This window comes from Nicotiana tabacum, chromosome 6, assembly GCF_000715075.1.
Source record: "Nicotiana tabacum cultivar K326 chromosome 6, ASM71507v2, whole genome shotgun sequence".
Lineage (NCBI taxonomy): Eukaryota > Viridiplantae > Streptophyta > Magnoliopsida > Solanales > Solanaceae > Nicotiana > Nicotiana tabacum.
Genome location: NC_134085.1, coordinates 25,577,269 through 25,602,023, shown reverse-complemented (window position 1 = coordinate 25,602,023; position 24,755 = coordinate 25,577,269). Strand labels below are relative to the sequence as shown.

The 24,755-nt window shown below is 40.3% G+C and overlaps 1 non-coding gene across 1 annotated transcript; it reads right to left on the bottom strand.

The window, feature by feature from the left end:
* Window positions 1-7,222: 7,222 nt before the first annotated feature.
* On the bottom strand, window positions 7,223-7,329 carry LOC142182361 (small nucleolar RNA R71). Its single transcript, XR_012711197.1, has one exon. It is a non-coding gene; the product is annotated as a small nucleolar RNA R71 (small nucleolar RNA).
* Window positions 7,330-24,755: the final 17,426 nt, after the last annotated feature.

Below are 24,755 nucleotides of genomic sequence, written 5' to 3'. Positions count from 1 at the left end.
GAATCTCCCACAGGAGTAGAAACATATACAGGAGAACTCAAGGAATCTCGGGGTACACCCAAATGCGGAGCAAAATAAGAAGACACATAAGAGTAAGTAGAGCCTGGATCGAATAGAACCGATGCATCTCTGTGACAAACCAGTATAATACCTGTAATGCTAGAATGAGAGGCAACAACCTCGGTACGAGCAGGAATAGCATAATATCTGGCCTGGCCTCCCCTTCTAGGGCGACCTCTACCTCCCCGACCTCCGCCCCTAGCTGGCTGGCCAGATGGGGTAGCAGCTGGAGCTATGATCATAGCCTGAGAACTCTGTGGGGCACATTGTGGCTGAGCAGTCTGTGAAGATGCACCCCTCCCAAGTCTGGGGCAGTCCCTAACCATATGGCGTGTATCACCACACTCGAAACAAGCTCTGGGAGGACGTGGTGGCTGTGACTGTCTAGGACCAGGTCTGTAGACTGACCCCTGAAAGCACCCCGCGCAGGAGGCGCGCTAGATACTGAAGGTGCATAGTAAGGTGCCTGAGGCCTAGGAGGAGCCGGAGCACTGCTGGCTGCTGGAAGAGCTGAATGAACGAGGAGACCCATATAACCCCTGCCATGATGTCCTGCGGCTGGGGTACAGGCACCAGAGTAGTGGCCCGACTCTCGAGACCTCTTGGACTCTCTCTCCTCTCGCTCCCTAGCGAGCATACCCTCGATCCTCATAGCAATGCTCACTACCTGCTGATAAGGAATGTCCATCTCCAACTTTCGAGCCATGCTAGATCTGATGGGTGGGATAAGACCCTCAATGAACCGGCAAACCCTCTCGCAGACAGTAGCAACCAAGGTCGGTGCATGTCTAGCCAATCTGGTATACCGAATATCATACTCTAAAATGGTCATAGTACTCTGGCGCAAATGTTCAAACTCTGCGCGACATGTGTCCCTGAGGCTCTGAGGGACAAACTCTCTCATGAACATATCTGAAAACTGGGTCCAGGTCAGTGAAGCAGCCTCGTCTGGACTGTCTATCTCATAAGTGCGCCACCAATCATAGGCGGCTCCCCGAAGCTGGAAGGTAGTAAAGGAAACCCCACTAGATCAGGCTATACCCATAGTGCGAAGGATATGGTGGCACTCCTATAGAAATCCCAAGGCATTGTCTGATGCTAATCCATTGAATATCGGAGTATCATACTTCTTGAACCTCTCAAGTCTCCGCTGCTCGTCCTCTGAAGCAGCTGACCCATCCTCGGGCTGAACTGGCACTGCAGGCGGTACAGGAATGATCTCTTGGACCTGCTCCACATGCACTCTCTGCTCAAGAGTGCGGGTGGCAGGAGTCTAGGCTCCTCCCCCGACCTGGGATGTGGCTGCAGCAAGGAAAGCAACCTTGCCTGAGCTAAGGTGGTGTACATAGTCATGAACTGAGCTAACGTCTCCTGAAGGGTTGGAGTAGTAGTGGCAGTAGGCGTGTCAGGTACCTGGACTCCGACTGGATCTTCTGGTGGTACCTCGACGGCTGCTCGTGCAGGTGCTCTGGCTGCACCACGAGCGCGTCCTCAGCCTCTACCCCGGCCATGGCCTCTTACGGCTGCAGTAAGGGTCGCGGATGCCTGATCATCTCGAGTAGCACGTGTCCTCACCATCTGTGAGAGAATAGAAGACAAAAGTTTAGAATTGTGATGTCAAAATATCGCACGACAAGGAATCAAATGAAATGGAAATTTTTTCCTAACAGTTACATAGCCTCTCGTAGATAAGCATAGACATCTCTGTACCAATCAGTGAGACTCTAATAAATCGGCCTGTGTTCCGTGACTCCTATGAACCTAGAGCTCTGATACCAACTTGTCATGACCCCAGTTCTCCCTCCATGAACATGTCATGACGGCACCTAGTCCCTACGACTAGGTAAGCCTAACAATGCGGAAACAAATCGAAACTTGCGGAAATATAACTTAAAATCCAAAATTTTAAAAAAAAACAGAAGAAACGAAAGGAAAAATGATACTAGGCATATACAGCATAATAACTCAACTCCTACAAATCTTTCCCAAAACCCAAAAACTCACAGGAACACAAGCTAGAAGGAATACAGTAAAGTGCTCTAATCTCCAGAATGCCTACATCAATAGTATGATAGAAGGCTAAACACTACAAGATAGAGTAAAGAAGGAGACTCTTCGGTCTGCGGACGCGGCAGATGTACCTCAAAGTCTCCGTAGCTCTCTAAGCCTCAAGGATGATACGCCTGAGTGGAGGTACCTGGATCTGCACATGAAAAACATACGCAGAAAAGGCATGAGTACACCACAGCGGTACTCAGCAAGTGCCAAGCCTAACCTCGATCAGGTAGTGACGAGGAAGGTCAGGGCCCTACTGAGATTAAATATAATAATAATAATATGCAACAGTATGAAATAAATAGTATAAATGAGTACAGCTATGAAGTAAGACAGGTTAAACAAGGCAACAAATAATACATAGAGAATAAGGTAACACGGTGTAAAACAGCTCAATACCAGTAACAACAACGAAGATCTCCCAGGATACCGTCCTTTAGTCCATTTCATCAACTGTCCAAGGAGCTCCCGGGATACTGTCCTATAGTCTATCATATATGTATATCTGAAGGATCTCCCGGGATACCGTCCCATAGTCCAACTATCAATGCGCGGGGATCTACTGGAATCCGATCCGTAGTCCCAAAGTAAATATGCAGGGGGATCTACCGGGAATCTAACCCGTAGTCCCAAAGTAAACAAACAAGGGGGAACTACCAGAATCCCACATTCGTAGTCCCAATGTAAATACGCAGCCACAACAAGAAGATATTCAGAAATGGAGTGCAAAAATACAAGGCAACAGGTAGTTCTAGCCTAACATGCTTCACGTAGTACAATCAAAGCAACTTAAGCAAATAGGCAATTTAGGTCAACTAAGCATGCTTTTCTAAACTAACTCAGGCTATAATTGCAAGTAAAATAAGCAGGTAAGAAAGAAACTCAGTCTAAATATTTAAAGTAAAACCGGATTTTCAACATTTAGCTCAAGTACACACACGTCACCTCACGTACAAGGCATTCAATTACCAAATATCATATCCTAAGGGGAAAGGTCTCCCACACAAGGTTAGACAAGCCACTTACCTCGAATCGGCTCCAAAATCAACTCGAAACCACACGTTTGCCACGAGTATCCAACTCCAAATGGCCCAAATCTATTCATTTCAATTGCATATCGTAAATAACATCTCAAACAACTGATTCTATGATTTAATTCAAAGCTAAGACACGAAATTAGGTAAAATGACCAAAATGCCCCTTAGGCCAACATCTCGGAATCGGATGAAATTAACATTTTTAGAACCCTCGTACTCTCACGAGTCTAACAATATAAAAATCTCTCAAATCGGAGGTCAAACAACCACTCAAAACTCAATAATTCGGTCTATGAAGTTTTATCAATTTTTCATTCAAAATCCGAAATTAAAGGAGGAATTCATGCTTAGATCAGTGGGTTATAAGCAAAAGGGAGTCTAGAATTGTTACCCAATCAATGCCTCTGAAAATCCCTCAAAATCTCTCTCAAATCCGATCTCTCAAGATTGAGTTTTGGTAAAAATGGCTAAACCCACGGTTTTGAAATATTTGTAACTACCCAGATATTTTGTTCTATGCGATCGCAAGAGGAGGAATGCGATCGCGAAGAGTAAATTTTAAAGGCTCAAAAAATAGCCTATGCGAACGCAGCCCAAGCCATGTGATCGCAGAAGAGAGAGAAATAGACCTATGCGATCGTGAACAGTGTAACGCGATCGCGAAGGGGAAATTGCAATGAAGTACCAGCTCCTAACTTCTACTATGCGAACGCGGGAGAACACTTGCGAACGCGAAGAAGGAAAAGGTTGACTTCCGCGATTGCGAACCAGCTAATGCGATCGCGTAGAAAAAAATTATCACCCTCTAAAATTACACTATGCGATCGCGGAGGGGAAGCTGCGATTGCAGAGAAGGAAAACCTGCAACAGAACTGAGGAGAAAATCTGCAACTCCTTTCAACACAAAAATGCCTCGTTGAGCATCCGAAATACACCCGACGCCCCCGAGACCTCTACCAAACCTACGGACATATCCCATAACATCATCCAAACTTGTACCAATCCTTAAACCACCTAAAACAACGTCGAAAACTCGAATTAATCAAGGATTTAAGCCTAAGAACTTCAAATTTCCTCAAAATATGCTTTCGAACAAAAACCTAACCAAACCACGTCCGAATGACCTGAAATTTTACACACACATCCCAAATGACATGACGGAGCTACTGCAACTTCCAGAATTCCATTCCGATCCTCCGATCAAAATCTAACTATCGGACCGGAAACTTCAAAAATTCAAACTTCGGCATTTCAAGCCTAAATTAGCTACGGACCTCCAAAACACATTCCGAACATGCATCCAACCCTAAAATCACCTAACGGAGCTAACGGAATCATTGGATTTCCATTCTGAGGCCATCTTCACATTGTTCTGACTGCGGGTAACTTTCCAACACTTAAGCTCTTATTTAGGGACTAAGTGTCCCAAAACTCTCCGAAACTCAAAACCGAACATCCCAGCAATTTAAATTAGCATAAACACACTTGAGGAAAGCAGTTAATAAGGGATCGGGGCATTAATTCTTAAGACGACCAGTCGGGTCGTCACAAATTACAAGTTAGTGAAGTTGAAAGTCTACAAGTGTAGTCGTGGTTTTTATCCCCTTGAATGGGATTTTTCCACGTAAAAATCTCGTGTCTCTTTTACTTACTGCTTCATTAGTATTCTCAGTGGAAACTCATAGAGGACCAGGTACTCTATGGTTTGGTGGACTCATATAAACTAATTAACATTATCCGTGAAAGCAAGTTAGTGTATAAAATTATCTATGATTGATTTTACTTTCAATTTTCAGAAATATGTGTTATATTTTCCATATTATATGAGCAAGATTTCTGGACCTCATTCAAGAAAGGTACGTAATCAGTGTCGTGATACTATGTTCATCATTATTTCTTATGAAGAATATTTAAATGCCATTGACATTGATGACGTTACTAATTTTTCATGTTTTTTCTTAACCTTGATGGACGAGAAACATCCTTAGATTTTCTATAATTAAGCTAATATAATCATGTTGCAATTGATGTTAGGCTAGAAACTCATGTTTTAGCCGTGGTATTACATTCCAATGATTGCACTTTTATGTGTGTTTGAGCTCAAATGATAGTGAATTACACTTAGTACGTGTTTTATGCCTTGTAAGAAGCGATCCGGAGCTCAAAAGTTAATTTGGAGCTAAATTGATCGATTTGAAGCTTTGAAGTCTGAGTAAAAGCCCAATGCATTAAGCCGGGATCGTATTTGGAGGTCGTGTACCAAGCCTGAATGTTAAAAGAGGACGAAAAAAGTTCAATCTGAGAAAATTGCACTGCTGCGCTGCATGGGGCGCCGCAAGGCGCGGCGCAGCAGTGTAAAATTGAGCTGGGATCGAAAAAGTGAGGCTGCAGATAAATTAAACTACAGCGCCGCATGGTGCAGCACAGTCTGCGGTGCGGCTGTGCAATTTTACAGAGCCAGGCCTAGTTCGCGCAGGAAACGGTTTTATCGTCTGGGTCCGACCCTACTTGGTATAAATACATGTAAAAATGCCATTTTGAAGACTTTTGACATATCTTAGACGTAGGAGGCTATTGTGGAAGGGAGAAAACGTTTGGAGCAATTTCCGAAGGAGATTGGCATCAAATTCTTCATTCCTTCATCTTTGCTATGTAATTTAATTATGCAATTTATTTGAGAAATTATGAACACGATTATGAGTAGCTAAATCTTTAGTCTAGGGTTTTGATGGAACCTATTGAAGGATGAACTTCTTGTTATGTTAATATAGTTTGCCTGGTTTAGTCTCTATTTTTTCAACCACGTTCTTGTTGTAGTTAATTTATAGGATCCTCAATTAGTTGTGCTTATTTAGTATGCATAACTCGGGAGAGAGTACATATTTAGGTAGTTGTTGAACAACATCACTCCCAAAGTATAAGAGGGATCTATAACTGCGGGTTTAAAGGCGGGATTAGGGATAACGAAGCCTTGGGTGCAATCTAAAGTGAGCTGTAATAAACAAAGCCAGCTAGCGGAACTCGGGAGAGATTTACGGCAATAAGAGTGCTCATGATTGATAAAGACGATTAGGTGAATCTATGTGAAACATAACCGGAAGGGATTCCATCAATAGGGAAAATCACTACCTTAGATCCTTCTCTTAATTGTTTACAACTTAATCATAGTTAGTCTTTACTTACATAATTGTAGTTTGTCATAGTAGTAAAAATATCCTCAACTGTTATTCAAAACGTTTGGAAAGTTGATTACATAGAATTTAGTAAGTCTGATAAGAGTAATTGGTACGTTAATTCCCTGTGGGTTCGACTTTAGGCGAAATACTCAGATTATATTTGCTACGTCCGCGTGTCCTTTTTATAAGGCATAGTTGGGCGTGATCAAATTTTAGTGTCGTTGTCGGGGAATTAACGGTTTTATCAATTACAATTGAAAGAAGTACAAAAATTCTTATTGTAGTCATTTTTCTCTATACCCAATTTTTAAATTGAAATTTTAACGTTTGTTGACTTGGTTGCACAGGTGCATGCCTAGAAACTCATCGAGATCTGGTAAAGTATTTGAAGCATTATCTGATCCCGAGAAAGTTTTCAAGGCCTTGAATCAGGCCAATCGGAAAAACAAACAACAACCAACAACTGCACAATTCGAAACAATCATGGGGGATCACGAGGAAAACCCAGCGGTACCAATAGTGCCAGAGGCTGCTCTCTATGACTGGGCACAACCCATAACTGAAAATCTGTCCACAATGATTGTAGTCCCGCAGATACAGGCTGAGTGATTCTAAATTACGAATACCATACTGCACTTGTTGCAGAACAAGGGACTATTTTCAGGGTCGCAAGTCGAAGATCCTCAGCAGTACTTGAAGAATTTCCTCTCTATCTGCAAAACCCAAAGGCATCCCAACGTAACTCCTGAAGCAATCAAGCTGTTATTGTTTCCATTCTTAGTGACAGGAGCTGCCCAGACTTGGCTAAACTCACTTCCCATAAATTCTATAACAACTTGGGATGAGTTAGTCAGGCAATTCCATAATAAGTTCCGCCCACCCAATAAGACTGCTCAACAAATTGATGAAATTTCGAGTTTTAAACAGAAACCCATAGAGACACTGCATGAAACATGGGAGCACTTCAAAGGGATGCTGGTTATATGTCCGCACCTTGGTATTCCAGATCTGATGTTGGGGTAGTGGTTTTATATGGGATCGTCAGATAGCGTGAAGAACATTGTTTATGCTTCAGCTGGTGGAGCATTTTTGAGCAAAACATGGAGAGAAGGCCAAAGTCTGCTTGACAAGATGGCACAAAATTCGGGATGGATAACCAGGAATGCACCTATCACTCCAGTGGTTCACTCAGTGCCCTTAGATCCATCCAACTCTATGGCTGAAAATAAGGCCACCTTATTGACACAGATGAGTATACTCACCAAAAAGGTAGAAGAGTCAGGGCAAAAGCAGCAGGTACACATCGTAGATACTACGAATGGGGGCTTGTGCGCATCTTGCATTAGTGAGCCAATCGATAACCAATGGAATGCAGAACATGATCATCACCACTACCCTGAAGACATGAATTATGTGTCTAATTATGGAGGCCAGAAATAGGGTGGTCAGAATTGGGGCCAGCAAAATTAGCAGTACAAGCCAGTCCAGCCACAGTTCAACAATGGAAACATGGGAGGTATGAGACCCCCTAACAATATGGCATCTTACCCAAGGCCACAGGGATATAATAATCAAAATCAGCAGCAGGGGTAGCACCCTCCTCAGCAGCAGCATGGTGGAAGGCAGGAAGATGGGTTTGCTAGACTTGAGGCAATGATGCAGCAGGTTATTGGGTCTAATGCAAAGATTAATGAGAGAGTGGATGCACATGATGCAGCAATCAAGAATATTGAAGTGTAGGAGGGCCAAATTTCTATGTCTCTGAACAATCGTCCTCATGGGACACTACCTGCAGACACCCAGATAAATCCAAAAGATCAAGGCCCAAAGTGGCTGATGGCGGTAAGTCTACGTAATGGCAGAGATCTGGATGTAGATCAAGAGAGAGATCGAGAAACTAGACAAGATGAGACACTTATACCAATGCCCATTGAGCTGGATGAGTCAACGAAACTGACAGAGGTGCCAGTCCAGCCTGCCCAGGAAGAAAATAGCATTCAGAATGCGACCGAGAAAGAAGCTTAGACAATCCAGGAACCAGTAGTTGATGTAGCAGCTGATAAGGATCAATCCCAGTTGATTGGAAAGAAGAGACCTCCTGCACCTTTCCCTTAGAGGCTGGCTAAGTACCAAAGGGAGGAGCAATACAAGAAGTTCTTCAAAATGCTGAAACAAATCCAGGTAAACATACCATTGATTGAAGCTTTGAAGGACATGCCTGGGTATGAAAAAATGATGAAGGACTTGATATCCCGAAAGTTTGATTTCCAAGACTTGGCCACAGTTACTCTTACTCAGACATGTAGTGCAGTGGTGAATAGACCAATTGCAAAAAAGCTGTCTGACCCAGGGAGCTTTACAATTCCATGCTCTATTGGTAATTTTGCTTTTGCTAAAGCACTATGTGATCTAGGGGCCAGCATCAATCTTATGCCCCTGGCGATTTACAAGAGGCTGGGCATTGGAAGAGCTAGACCCACCTCTATGTTGTTGCAGCTGGTTGACAGGACAGTGAAACGACCCTCTGGTATACTGGATGATGTGCTAATTCGGGTAGGGAAATTTGTATTCCCTGCAGATTTTGTGATCTTAGACTACAGAGTGGATGAAGAGATTCCCATAATTTTGGGAAGACCATTCTTGGCCACAGGGAGAGCTCTCATTGATTGTGAAACCGGGGAGCTCAATATGAGATTGAACGATGAGGAGATAACATTCAATGTGCAGAAATCTATGAGGCGGCCAAGTGAATTCGCTAATTGTACTCTTATTGATGTCGTGGATGTAATCGTAGAGACTGATGATGAGGTGCTAACCATTGAGGACCCCCTTGCTGCTTGTTTGATGAATTTGGATGAGGTGAATGGAGAGGAACTGGCGGAATGGGTGTTGGCATTAGAGGGTAGAGGGTTCTGGGATAGAACGCTAGAATTTGAGCCCTTGCACTTGGAAAATCGAGAGACTCCTCCAGCCAAGCCATCTATCGAAGAACCACCAAAGTTGGAGTTAAAGCCATTGACCGACCATCTCAGGTATGAATTCCTTGGACCTAACTCCACATTACCTGTTATTATCTCATCTAGTTTGTTAGATGCGCAGGCGCAACAACTCTTGCAGGTACTTACGGAGTGCAAGACTGCCATTGGGTGGACCATGGCTGACATAAAGGGGATCAGCCCCGCCTATTGTATGCACAAAATTCTACTGGAAGAGGGACACAAACCTTCCAGGGAACACCAAAGGAGGCTGAACTGTAACATGAAGGAAGTGGTGAAGAAGGAAGTAATAAAGTGGTTAGATGCGGGAATTATCTTCCCAATCTCTTACAGCAGCTGGGTTAGCCCAGTTCAGTGTGTACCTAAAAAGGGTGGCATAACGGTAGTTAAGAATGATAACAATGAATTGATCTCTACAAGAACAGCCACGGGCTGGAGAATTTGCATGGATTATAGGAAGCTAAATCTAGCCACCCGGAAAGACCACTTCCCACTTCCCTTCATTGATCAGATGTTAGACAAATTGGCAGGGAGGTCACACTTTTGTTTTTTGGATGGGTACGCAGGATACAACCAGATCTCCATTGCACTAGAGGACAGAGAGAAGACCTCTTTCACTTGCCCGTATAGCATTTACGCCTTTCGTAGGATGCCCTTTGGCCTATGCAACGCACCCGCCACATTCCAATGGTGCATGATGGCCATCTTTAATGACATGGTAGAGGATATAATAGAGGTGTTCATGGATGACTTCTCAGTGGTGAGGAATTCATTTGATGAGTGCCTGATAAATCTGACTCGTGTGCTGAAACGGTGTATCGAGACTAACCTGGTTCTGAATTGGGAGAAGTGTCATTTCATGGTACAAGAGGGCATTATCTTGGGGCACCGGGTGTCAAGCAAAGGAATTGAGGTAGATCGTGCTAAAGTGGATATGATAGCAAAGCTACCCTCTCCAACTTCAGTAAAAGCAATCAGGAGCTTCCACGGACAAGCCAGTTTCTACAGGAGATTCATAAAAGACTTCTCAAAAATTGTCAACCCTCTCTGTAAGTTGTTAGAAAAATATCACCCTTTCTTGTTTTCTGATGATTGCAGGGTAGCATTCGAGTAGCTGAAAAGGAGGCTGGTCACAGCACCCATCATTGTTGCCCCTGACTAGGAGCAACCATTAGAGCTTATGTGTGATGCCAGTGGCTACGCAGTGGGGGCAGTGCTAGGACAGAGGAAGGAAAAGCTGATGCATCCAATCTACTATGCTAGTAGAACACTGAGTGGAGCCCAGCTGAACTATACTATGACTGAGAAGGAGATGTTGGCTGTGGTGTTTGCTTTCGACAAGTTCAGATCATATCTGATTGGTTCTAAGGTAATTGTATACACTGATCATGCAGCTCTCAGGTACTTGATTGAGAAGAAGGAGTCTAAGCCGCACCTGATTCGTTGGGTGTTGCTGCTGCAAGAATTCGACCTTGAAATTTGTGACCGTAAGGGCACAGAGAACCAAGTCGCTGATCATTTATCATGACTTAAGGGAGTTGAAAATGCAGTTGAGGTTGAAAATATTCTGGAAACCTTTCCAGAGGAGCAGCTGCTCGCTACTAATCTTGAGGAAGCGCCATGGTATGCACACTTTGCAAATTACCTGGCATGCGGTATAGTTCCCTATGACCTTTCATCTGTACAAAAGAAAAAGTTTCATCGTGACTGCCGCATTTATTATTGGGATGAGCCTTACCTGTTTAGAATATGTGTTGACAATATGATCTGAAGGTGTGTCCCTGAGATAGAACAATCTTCTGTTTTGCAGGCTTGTCACGCATCGGCGTATGGAGGACATTTTGGAGGGGTCAGGATAGCTGCGAAAGTGCTTGAGGCTGGATTCTTTTGGCCAACAGTGTTTAAAGATGTGCATCAATAGGTGAAGGGCTACAATGAATGTCAGCGGACCGGGAACATTTCCCGTCGCCATGAGATGCCCATGAACCCAATTCAAGAGGTGAAAGTGTTTGATGTCTGGGGGATTGACTTCATGGGTCCCTTCGTCAGCTCCTATGGCAATAAGTACATACTTGTTGATGTGGATTACGTGTCCAAATGGGTAGAAGCTACAGCGTTGCCCACTAATGATGCAAGAGTGGTGGTGGGGTTTTTGAAGAAGAATATATTCACCAGATTTGGGACACCAAGAGCGATTACCAGTGACAGAGGCACTCACTTCTGTAATAGAGCCTTCGAGAAGTTGCTTGCAAAGTATGATGTACGCCACAAGGTGGCTACCACTTATCACCCGCAAACTAGTGGGCAGGTTGAAGTGTCCAATAGAGAGATAAAGAGTGTGCTAACCAAGAGTGTGAACGCCACAAGAACTGATTGGGCGAAAAAGTTAGATGATGCACTTTGGGCCTATAGAACTGCTTTTTAAACACCGATTGGTGTGTCACCATATAAGTTGGTGTTCGGTAAGGCCTGCCATTTGCCAGTGGAAATTGAACATAGAGCGTGGTGGGCACTGAAATAGTTGAATCTAGACATCGAGGCTGCGGGCACAACGAGAATCACAGAATTGCATGAGCTCGACGAGTTCAGACATCTTGCTTTTGAGAGCACAAGGTTGTACAAGGAAAGAATGAAGAGGTTGCACGACAAGAATATTGTGGAGCAAAATTTCAATCCTGGAGATATGGTGTTGCTTTATAACTCACGATTAATGCTATTTCCGGGTAAACTCAGGTCACAATGGTCTGGACCATTTCGAGTGGTCGAAGTATTCCCTTCAGGTGCTATAGAGATTGCTGCAGAGAAAGACTCTTGTATATTTAGAGTCAATGGGCAGAGATTGAAACTATATGTGGGCATGAATGAACCAAAGGAAGGGTCTGAGATCCACCTGACCGAACCTCAGAGGTCGAACGAGCCTTAAATGCGCTCATCTGTGTCGTACCGCAACATTAAATCAGGCACTTATTGGGAGGCAACCCAGTTGTTAACCTCACTAACCCATAATTATAGTTTAGGATTATTATAATTTAGAAGTTATGAGACTTTATTGGGCAGGTACAAGCATGAATTGGACATAAAATAAGTACATAATAGAATCGGGGTGCAACCCGGAAGCTAAATGTCGGAAATAAATCGAACTCTGTGAAAAATGGCCTACCGCGCCACATGGGGCGCCGCGCTATGTGTCGCGCCAGGCCAAACGAGTCTGAGAGAAAAAAGGAATGTACCGTGCCGCATGGGACTCCGCACCATGCGACGCGACAGTACAAGTTTTTTTAAAAAAAATTAGCTTTTTTTTACATGCACTGACCAGCGACCCCCAACCCTTTATTCCTTTTTATCTCTCTTTCACTCCCCTGCCAAATGACCAAACCCTCTCCTCAACTCCCCCATTCTCTTTTCTTCTCAAATCTCTCTCTCACACACACCTTCCATTCACCCCCAAGGTAAGTTCTCTACTCTCCTCTCCTTTCTTTAAGTAATGTAGTGCCATGAGTAGTATAGTTAACCTCAACTAAACCCTAGGTAGTGTATTGATGCTAATTAATTTTTTCTTTTTTTTAATTTAATTGCTTACTTTGGCTATGATTGGTGCTTAACTTGTTGGTATTTCATTATGTCTATCCTTATGGAAGATTTTTAGCATGACGTGATGCCTATAGAAAATTTTTATGATGAATTTGTGTGGAGGTGCCTTGGAGGCCGAAAATTAGTGGTATATTTGTGCAAATTTTGGGCTCTTTGTGCCATTTTTACATTGTGGTGATGTTAGGATGGTTGATTGGTATGTTTGTGTAGTAATATTGGAAGAAGTAAAGCTGAAATTTTGAGGTAACTTTGGTGCATGCCATGTGTTTGACTAAATGCCTCAATGACCTTGAAAATGACATTGTAGCTTAACGGAGAATAATTTCTATGAGAATGCAAGGTGATATTTTGTATAGTCGATTCATGCTTTTTGCTTGTGTGGTGGTGTGTTTTGTTTTATGAAGTCTGTTTGTAGCGCATTAGTATAACTTCTTTTATTTCTCTTCTTAGTTACTAGATTAGCTTCTTAATTTTGTATGTTTAACTAGTATAGTTTGTGATTTTGGAGTTGCACTATTATGTTGGTGGTTGGGGGGATTGTTGATTGCTTGTGGCGCACTCCTATCGGGGTAGTCTAAATCCCTGATATACATTTTACTTGTGAACATGCCAATAACATAAGTGTGGGGTGGTTACCCCGTTTGGTTTTGTTTTCGGTTTTCGTGTTTTGGCTAATATTGTTCGCCTTGTGCAGGTAGAATGTCACGCCACCCGAGCAAATGCTCTAACACTGGTTCGTCTGAGATTGCTTCTAGCAGCCGTCGTGGTGGGAGACGGGAACCTCCCCCCGCCCCAGTAGAAGGGGAGGAGGAGCGCATTGACCCTGATGTGGATGTGGTGCCAGCATGCAAATATGGTATACGGGTTGTCCCCGCCCATGCTAGACGCTGGTTTCAGACATTTGTCCCGTCAGTCCACCCGAATCCTGAGGTTTCTATTGATGATGGGAAGTTGGCCCGTAAATATGGTGAAATTTATAATAACATTCGGGCTTTGGGTTTCGACAGTCTGTTCCCTCCAGGTGATGCGGTCAATGTGAACCTAGTGAAAGAATTATATGCTAACTGGCAACCTGAAGCCAGCCTGGATGTTGTTTACGAGGTACATGTAAGAGGTAAGGTTATTCCATTCTCCTCCCGGGTGATCAATCGGATTATGGGATTCATATAGCATTCCCACAAGCTATTTCAGAGGTTTCTCTGTTGACCAGACTATCCGGCTATTCGCCGCCTGTTATGTGGTGCTGACTCTTTTGCCGCATGGACAAGAGATGCCAATGAATTCCACAAAGATATGAAGAAGGCAACTTTCCAACGGCCAGCCAGGGTTCTGTTGCAGTTGATTAATGCCAAGATCATGCCAACTGGAAGTGACACTGATGCACCCCGACTGAAGGTATGTTTGATTTATGCCCTATTGACTCGGATGCAGTTTGACCTTGGTAAGATCATGCTTGAGAATATGGCTAAAGTGAGACCACTTGGTGCTCGCCGTATACATTACCCGAGTATGATCACTCGATTGTTGCGTGCACACCTTGTGGAGGAGGAGTACCACTATGACAAGACTATTTCAGTATCTTACCTTATTAGGCCCTTTGATGTTACGGCGGTGATCGACCCCCCTACTGCGGCTGTTAACTCAGACCAGAGGATGGTCTGCATTGAGGAGACTCTACAGCTACTGTTTTCTGACTTGCACCTTCGGGATGATCGTGGGGAGGCTGACTTGGAAGAGTTGCAGCAAGATCACCCCCTTTCTGCTATCACTCAGCAGTGGTTGGGGTTGGCGAGAGGAGGACAGCTGCCACCCGATGAAGATGTGAATTCCATTCCCTCAGATTATGAGGAGTATTTGTGCACCTTCGTGGGTGCTGATGATTAGGCCTTGGGCCTCAGGGAGTCCCATTTTCACTCTTGATTTTACTGTTTTGCATTGGGGACAATGCAATCTCTTAAGTGTGGGGTGGGGGCTCATATTTGATTGTATTTGTACTTTCGTTTGTTTGTTTCTTGCTTTCTTAGACAATTGGTCTGTAAACTATAATTCTGAATTTGATCGAGCCTGTAATAGAAAGTAATTAAGTATGTAGTTCGACTCTTCCCGATGATGGAGATCGTCGACTGATTTCTTGAGGGAGATGAGTCGAAGAAGAAAAAAAACAAAAAAATTCATATATGTGAAAAATCCAAAAATATGTCTTTTATTTTAGTTTTTTTTTCTTTTAGGTAGTGTAACAATTCCCCTTTGGTTTTTCTTTGTGCCGTGGTTCTTTTCCAAAGGTTTTGCTTGAACCGGGTGTAGTTAAATTTTTTTTATTTTTTATTTTTTAGGAATTAAGAATCTTTAGTTAGGAAGCTAAGTTGGAGGATCAATTTCCCTTGATTGCATATGCCTTGAGAGTGGTAAGGGCCTTAGTTGTGGCACCTAGCCTCAATTTTTGACTCTTAAATAAGTGCTTTAAATCGTATGATTAGAACTTTGCTTAACTGCTTTGACTAGGAGTGTCTTGATTAGTTAATCCTGAGTGAGTTATGTGCCATGTGTGTGTAAGGTTTTGTGTTATTCTGTGCGTGCATTCGATGTCTAGAACTTGCCCCGTGTATTTGTAAAGCGAAATAGTAGTTTTGTTCAGTCTTGGAAGTGATATAGGCATTTCTTTGTTGAGCCAGATATGTATATTTTATCCGCCTAATTGTTATGTATCGTAGTTAACCCCTTTGAGCATGTAATCCTGTTTCTTTGGCAATCACATTACAAGCCTTACCCATTTGTTTGAATTAACCAGCTTTTTAAACCTTTCACCTTTCATGAGCACTTGAATTGTTATGAACTTTGTAAAAGGTAAAGTTTGGGGTGGTTGGTTTGGCTTTTGAGTGGAACTAATGAAATAAGGAGAAAGGTGCACTATTTTAAAAAAAAAGTAAGAGCCACTTGAATTGAAAAAAAAAAGAAAAAAAATAGTTGTATTGTTGTGAATAATATTCCTTGTGGTGGTGGCTTTTGATGTAATTGTGCTTAAAGAAGTTTTGGAGTTAACATACATTGATGAGAAGTTGGATTTTTGGTTTGACATAAGCATGGGCTTGAATGTTAAAGTGTATGTATTAAAGTGCTTAGGGAGGTGTAGTCATTCTTATATCTAAATGTATCATACTCGTCCCCTAGCCTACATTACAACCAAATAAAGTCCTATTTGATCCTAGACTGAATAAGCTCGATTAGTAGAGTAGTACACTACGGGCAATCCTATGGTGCATCTTTTGTAGCATATGAATGTTATTTCTGAGAGTGAGTGAATTTTTTCTATCTTGAGTTCCTAAATATTCTTAAATTTTATTGTGTGAGACTACTCTCTTTTGTTGTGTGAGGGCACTTGATTTAGGAAGGAGAGGTAATGTCATTGACCTCTATGTTAGAGTAAGTGGGCGAGTGACTAATGCATGGTACTTTTGAGTCGAAGATAGAGAGTGGGATGTTATGATAAGGTGCTCAATCCACTTTAATTATTCTTGGAAGGGTGTCTCAGGGAGGTTGTTTGATGAACGGTTGTCCCTAGGTGCAGTGTAGTTCAAATGCTCGAGGACGAGCAATCGTCTAAGTGTGGGGTATTGATGTTAGGCTAGAAACTCGTGTTTTAGCCATGGTATTACATTCCAATGACTGCATTTTTATGTGTGTTTGAGCTCAAATGATAGTGAATTACACTTATACGTGTTTTATGCCTTACAGGAAGCGATCCGGAGCGCAAAAGTTAATTTGGAGCTAAATTGATTGATTTGGAGCTTTGAAGTCTGAGTAAAAGCCCAATGCATTAAGTCGGGATCGTATTTGGAGGTCGTGTACCAAGCCTGGATGTTAAAAGAGGACGAAAAAAGTTCACTCTGAGAAAATTGCACTGCTGCGCCGCATGGGGCGCCGCAAGGCGCAGCGCAGCAATGTAAAATTGAGCTGGGATCGAAAAAGTGAGGCTGCAGATAAAATGAACTACCGCGCCGCATGGTGCGGCGCAGCCTACGGCGCGGCTGTGCAAATTTTACAGAGCCAGGTCTAGTTCGCGCAGGAAAGGCTTTTATCATCTGGGTCCGACCCTACTTGGTATAAATACATGTAAAAACGCCATTTTGAAGACTTTTGACATATCTTAGACCTAGGAGGCTATTGTGGAAGGGAGAAAACGTTTGGAGCAATTTCCGGAGGAGATTGACATCAAATTCTTCATTCTTTCATCTTTGCTTTGTAATTTAAATATGCAATTTATTTGGGAAATTATGAACACGATTATGAGTAGCTAAATCTTTAGTCTAGGGTTTTGATGGAACCTATTGAAGGATGAACTTCCTGTTATGTTAATATAGTTTGCCTGGTTTAATCTCTATTTGTTCAACTACGTTCTTGTTGTAGTTAATTGATAGGATCCTCAATTAGCTGTGCCTATTTAGTATGCATAACTCGGGAGAGAGTGCATATTTAGGTAGTTGTTAAACAACATCACTCCCAAAGTATAAGAGGGATCTATAACTAGGGGTTTAAAGGCGGGATTAGGGATAACGAAGCCTTGGGTGCAATCTAAAGTGAGCTGTAATAAACAAAGTCAGCTAGCGGAACTCGGGAGAGATTTACGGCAATAAAAGTGCTCATGATTGATAGAGACGATTAGGTGAATCTATGTGAAACATAACCGGAAGGGATTCCATCAATAGGGGAAATCACTACCTTAGATCCTTCTCTTAATTGTTTACAACTTAATCATAGTTAGTCTTTACTTACATAATTGTAGTTCGTCATAGTAGTAAAAATATCCTCAACTGTTGTTCAAAACGTTTGGAAAGTTGATTACATAGAATTTAGTAAGCCTGATAAGAGTAATTGGTAGGTTAATTCCTTGTGGGTTCGACTCTGAGCGAAATACTCAGATTATATTTGCAACGTCCGCGTGTCCTTTTTATAAGGCATAGTTGGATGTGATCATCAACTTTGATGTGTATGACAATTAGCTTATGGATAATCTAAAGATAAAGGATTCCTCTGTATAACATAAGCATAAGCAGATACATAAGCTTTAACTTCTATATACTTTAAATATTTAAATGATTAGTTATCTTAGACACTAAAAATAGCTATCCTTTTTATACTACTTTTGGTTTAGAAGAATCAATCGCTCTTTTGTTTCTAATTGTTTAAATCATATTTTGATATTTTAAAATTTAAGTTGGATGTATATCAACATAAATTATGTAGGTATATACGAATACGGTTATCAGTTTTTCAACATGCTAAACTATCTTAAGCATGAGAACGTATACTTGTGGGCACAAGAAGATTATAACGTGCTTTCTGACTGAAAATTGGATTATTAAATTATTTGAAGCACGAACAATCATGGTTGTGTAATTTTTTGTATTCTTTGATTTTCTTTTGCAATTCATATTTCATTTAGATAAAATCTTGTAATAATAGACACAAATAATATACAACACAACAGAAATAATAATGCCATGGAAGGCAAAGATATGGCTAAGTGAGTTCGTCTCTTTGTTTTCTCCGTAATTAATATATTTTAATTTTGAAACTACATTACTCTTACATAGACAATGACGACCCCTAAAATAGATTTACTAAAAAAAACTTGAGAAAATTTTTTGTTCAAAAAATTGATTCCTGAATATTTAGTTCCATTTTGTCCTTTGATTGTATCAAAATATTATTAATGAGTTGGTTTGAATTGGTTTGCTTTATATATATATATATATATATATATATATATATATATATATATATATATATATATATATATTCATTTTAAGTAACTGATTTTTTAACTTTAACAATTATTTAGAATATCTATATAGTTAAAAGTTAACTAATGGGGTTATTTGATATAAGGTATTGGTGCAACGTACAAACATAGAAACTAGTTATTAAAAAAGTATAAATATGATCTTAGTTACCAAAATATCCATAAAATATTATAATTGATAAATAATCTCATATGGGGTAAAACTGATATTTAACACTTGGCTTATATGAATTTACATGGACTTCTAGTCTTATTTAAATTTCAATTTTATCGGTTATTTGAGATATTATATGTCGTGCTCATTACAAGCCCTCTTTCATGAGTTGGAATTGGCAACCCTTCACTGCAGACACCTCGTGGACCGGCTGCATAGTGTCACACTTGCGCATATCTGCAGAGAGGAAAATGAGGTGGCTGATCGATTAGCTAAGGAAAGTTGCAACAAGGCACCAACTACGAAACCAATTGTTTTTGACGCACCACCAGATTTTGTCAGCGCCACATTACAACTGGATCGAGCAGGAGCCATACGCTATAGGAAGACAACTGAGCAGACCTTGGACATGGAAACAACCCTTTTTGCTGCCCACGATGACGGACATGCAACCACAACTACCATTGGCGTTACTATAGTAGAAAACTCCATTGGGTCAAATGATCAAACTTTTTTTGGGACATACATATGTCCTCATCACCATTGTAATAGCCAACTACCTAGCTCTACTAATACGATGCACACTAAGCATCGCCCTCTTTGTAGTAACTCTTTCATCTAGTTTAAATGCAATATTATCGTTCGCACCCAAAAAAAAAGTTCTAAACCCATTAATATATTTTAGACCCTTTAAGCAATAAATATTATAATTCTTTCAAAAATTCACAAGCATAAGACATAACTTACATTATGACGTCACAGAGTTCTACCTGAGGGAAATAGAATTGTCATTGGAAGAAATTACATATGAAGAATCGTACTTATAAGATTCGTTTCCTGCTTCTCCATATGATTTAATTCGCTTTTTTCTATTGGTTTTCAGCTGCTCTTTTTCCTTTCTCAATTTTCAATATCTATTCTTTTTTCTCTCATGAAGATTGATTTGTTCGGTTATACATATATAAAATATGACTCTTAACCAATAATTCTTTATTTTTTATATTTATTTTGCTCCTCGTAATCACGAATAAGTCCTCGCAAGGCACCAGCAGGTGCTGGACACCAGCAGCCTTCATACCATCCAAACTCACTTGTAGCACTTTCAAAATTCACCCGAGCCCCTTGGGTTCAAAACCAAGCATGCACACAAGTGTATTAATATTATATAAATTTGTTCGCTATCTCAAATCATCAAAATAACATCAAATAACAAGAATCGATCATCAAAATTCAATATTTCAACTTGAAAACTCATTTTTTATTATCTTTCACAAAATGCGCCGATAGTGGTGGACCCAGAATTTTATGCAAGCGGGTTCAGATATATACTAAATCTTCGGCAGCAGTCGACATTAAAAGCGACACTTATTTGACTCAAAAAAAATTTAATCCTTATTGAGCAAATCAATCGAAGATGAAGGGATAAATCATAGTCAAACTTAATTAACACCGGATCGAAAGATAAAATAGTTGCAACTGCATAATAGACTAATAGAGTGTTAAAAGATCTTATTGATAATTGAGCACTACCTTCCCCCTCCTTGGAGGGGGAAGGGGAATTACAATTGTTTCGTCCTTTTTCCGATACAAAGATGGAGCTCATTTCTCCTTTTTTTTTAGGCGAGGAGCTCTCTTCTTTTCTTTTCTTTAGGAGTGGAGTTCTGTGTATCCTTTCAATCTGTGAGAGTGCTCCAGAAGAAGAAGCTCCCCTCTCGAAGTTTCCTGGTCCTGGTATATATGGTTGAAAAACCTTTTTACCTTTGCCACGATTTGTCGTGACTTAATCGGAGGGGCTCCCTGGTCGTGGAGAGGTCTTGCTTTCGTTGCTGTGTCGAATGTGTTAAAGGCGGGATGAGGTTAACTTCGTTGACTTCTTTTGTAAGACGGTAAGGATGGGATCGTGGCCTCCCGGTCGAGGTGGCCAGATTTTGACCAATACAACACTAAGTTAACATACAAGGTTTACCTTGCTCCCTTTATTTTGGTTCTTAAAAAATATAAAAAGTATTGGTCGCTACTTTTTATTTTGTTTCGAAGTCGCCTTGTTTTAATTTTGTTTAAATATTTATCTAGATTTTAACAACATATCTATTTATCTTACAAATTTTACAATTTATTAAAGCTTATTTTATATATTTTATCAGAACAAATATCAATTTGATCTATATTAAAATATTAAACTCACAATTTAATTTGAGCTAACTATAAATCAAAAATAACATAAGAGACCTATAAACTAAATTAAATTAATAATAAAGTTCCAAAACTATGCAAAGAAACTAATAATATAAAATAAATAATAAGAGAAATAAGAAGAAGCAGCAGCGATGCAAGTCAAAAATAAAGAGGCAAGTAAAATAGTTTAAAATAATATGAAATGTTTCGTATGAAAAGGTTGTCAAGTTTGGATTGAATAATATTTGAAGGAAAAATCAAAAATGAAAATCATTATGTATATAACTATACATTTATATAAATTGTAGTATAATTTATGTATATTGGGGTCCTTTAAAATATTCACCTCAATAGTTCCATTCTTAAACCAAAAAAAAAAAAACATGAAAAATCACGATATGTGGTTTCCTTGGTTTAGCACATGTGAAAATAAAGGAACGGAAAGGCCAAAAAAGTCACGGAAAAGTCAGAAGACTAGAATAATGTAAGACCTGGTTTCGATGTCGAAACCACTCTCACAAATTCTGAACCCGGTTGAACCATCTGTCAAGTGGGTTCAACGGATTTTATTATTGTATACGAGTTGATTGCTTAGAAAAATAATTTTCACATAAAAATAGCTAAAAAAAATTACGAAGCGGGTTCAATTGACCCCACTTGAACGAACGTGGGTCTGCCGCCGAAACTCGCTCGGGTCACCCCGGACTCCAACCAAAAGTGCGTACAAGTCCAAAAATATCATACGAACCTATCGGAGCTGTCAAAGCACCAATCGAGGTTGTTTATCAAAAATATTAACTATAATCAACTCAAATGCCATTTAAAGTCAAAAATCACTTTTCTTCAAATTTTTATGTAAAAACTTTCCGGAAAAGGACACGGATTACGCACGCAAATCAAAAATCATCAAATGAAGCTAATGGAGGCCTCATAACACGGAAATAAAGAATAGTATGTACTCAAAACGACCTATCAAGTCGTTACATTATTATTATTATTATTATTATTATTATTATTATTATTATTATTATTATTATTATTAGTTGTAGGAGTAGTCTTTACCTTGTGCTTTTGATCCATCTGTACATACCAATTTGTTTCACAAGTTCTTTAGTTCAACACTTTTCTTATTCACTTTAATTTTAAACAAAATGCTCTCTACTTTTAAAATTTACTGTTCTCTTTAAATGTTCTAACTCTGAACTATGTCTCTGAAAGAACACTACAAACCCCATACCTAAGAGAGAGAAAAAACTCACCAAACTGCTCAAAAATAAAGAGCCAAACAAACTGATGAGACCTAAATCTTGCTTAAAGGGATTACATACCTTCTTAAATTAAAGGAGGAATTTTAAGACTACTTGATCAATCTACTTGTTGTGAGCAGTGTTATTGCATTGGGAAAAAACTGAGTCTGTATATTGAAGATGACGTGTCATGACACGTGGACTGGTCAAAAGGTCAAAACGCAATAAATAGCCAAGAGGCACGGGCGACAACAGATATGGGGAGAAGAAAGCAACATAGGTGTGGACCGTTACTCAAATGGCACGAGTCTCTCGTACCTATTCAAGTCATTTAAAGACCGAAGATCGGAAGAAGTTGAAGATACGAATATGATGGCGTAAAAGAGTCTAAATACAGCATTAAATATCAAATACGTTAGAGAATTTGAATTAAATAGAAATGATTGTGTAATGTTTCTTTTAATGTCATTTATTGCTCATAATTGCCTCACTAAGACAAAGGCATTACACCTTCTCCTAGAATCAACTATAAAAAGAGAAGGACTCAACATCTGTAGGGATACGAAATATTATTGAGATTACACTGAAATACAAAACTACTTATTACTTTATTATTCTCAGAAGTCTTCTATTATTTTCGTCTCCAGATTATCAGTAACCCGAATTTCTCTTTATTTCTAGCTTTGACCAAAGACTCAGATTTTTGGTTAAACAAATTAGTTCCGTTACCGGGAATCTGATAATCTTTTCTTTTAAGATACATTATATCAGTTGTTATCATCATGTCAAACAACAACAACAACAACAACAACAACAACAACAACAACAACAACAACAACAACAACAATAATAGCGAAAACACCTTGGGAAACAATGAAAATCAAATCCATCAAAATCAAGGAGATTTACAGAACATTGACGTGGTTCCCTCCCCTCAAAATTCACCACGTCAATCTCGTGAAGGCACTCCTGCTCCTAAATCTCGTGCTGATCAACAAGAGCAATCTGAACATTTTGAAAGGGCATATGAAGTTTTACAAAAAGTAATTGATGCACGGGTTAGCAAAGTTCTTCAGGCTCTAGTTAGTCGATTACCTGCTGCACCACCCACACTTACGCCTAATAATAATACATTGGAGAATCCTCGTTCTGGCCTTGTTAATTCTGAAAATTGAGGAACCCCCAGTGAACTAGAGGAAGGAGAACCAGGTAATTCAAATAATTCTCATTTGCAAAATTTAGTACTAACTTTGCAGAAACAGCTTAAGGAACAGAATGAGTGCATCGAGCAAATCCCTGTAGTTCCCCCTGTAATCAAAGGAGTGGATGTGGATAATACTCACAACAACCTTGGAAACCAAGTGATGCTCCCCTTCCAATCCCTAAAAAGTTCAAAATGCCTAACATCTCGAAATATGATGGCACAACAGACCCACGTGATCACGTAACTGCATTTACTACAGGTGTAAAAGGCAACGACTTGACCAAGCAAGAAATTGAATCAGTGTTGGTCAAGAAATTTGGAGAAACACTCACCAAGGGTGCATTAACCTGGTATTCTCTTTTACTTGAAAATTCTATAAACTCTTTTGTTGAGCTTGTAGATTCTTTTATTAAAGCACACTCAGGAGCTCAAAAGGTTGAAAAAAGAATGGAAGACATTTTCAAAATTAAACAAGGGAACTCAGAGTTGCTTAGAGATTTTGTTGATAGATTCCAACGTGAGAGGATGACTTTACCTCGTGTACCTGATAATTGGGCTGCAATAGCTTTTGCAAGCAACTTAAATGACAAAAGTTCAGAAGCCACGAGAAGACTTAAAGAAAGCATTCGAGAGTTCCCTACAACCACGTGGAATGACATTTATAACAGGTATAGTACGAAGTTGCGAATTGAGGAAGATACCGTACCTCGGTTTCATCTTGAAGAAAAGAGCAATTCCAGGAGATCAGAAACCGAAAAAAGATCAGGTAAAAACAAGTACGATCCATATATGGGACCTGCAGGGAAAGACTCACGGTCAAAGCAGGATAGTCAACGATATGATCAAAAATCGAGGAACAGGGAATCTGGTTCTTCATCAAGGTTCAGAAATGACCGAAACAGACAAGAGTCACGAGATGATGTCAGAAGTTTAAAGGCAAGGTTCGGTGGATATAACTTTAATGTCACCACCTCCAAGCTCATAGCTGTTTTGAGGAGCATGGGAGATAAGGTACGATGGCCAAAAGAGATGCGGTCAAATCCAAATAGACGCAATCCAGACCATTGGTGTGAATTCCACAATGATCATGGGCATAAAACTTCAGAATGTAGATTCTTGCAAAGTGAAGTGGATCATCTATTGAAACAAGGGTATCTCACTGAGTTATTTAGTGAGAAAGGTAAGCAAACCTATATGAAAAATAGGCAAGATCCACCAAAGCCCCCTTCACCCAAGAGAATCGTGAATGTTATAAGTGGG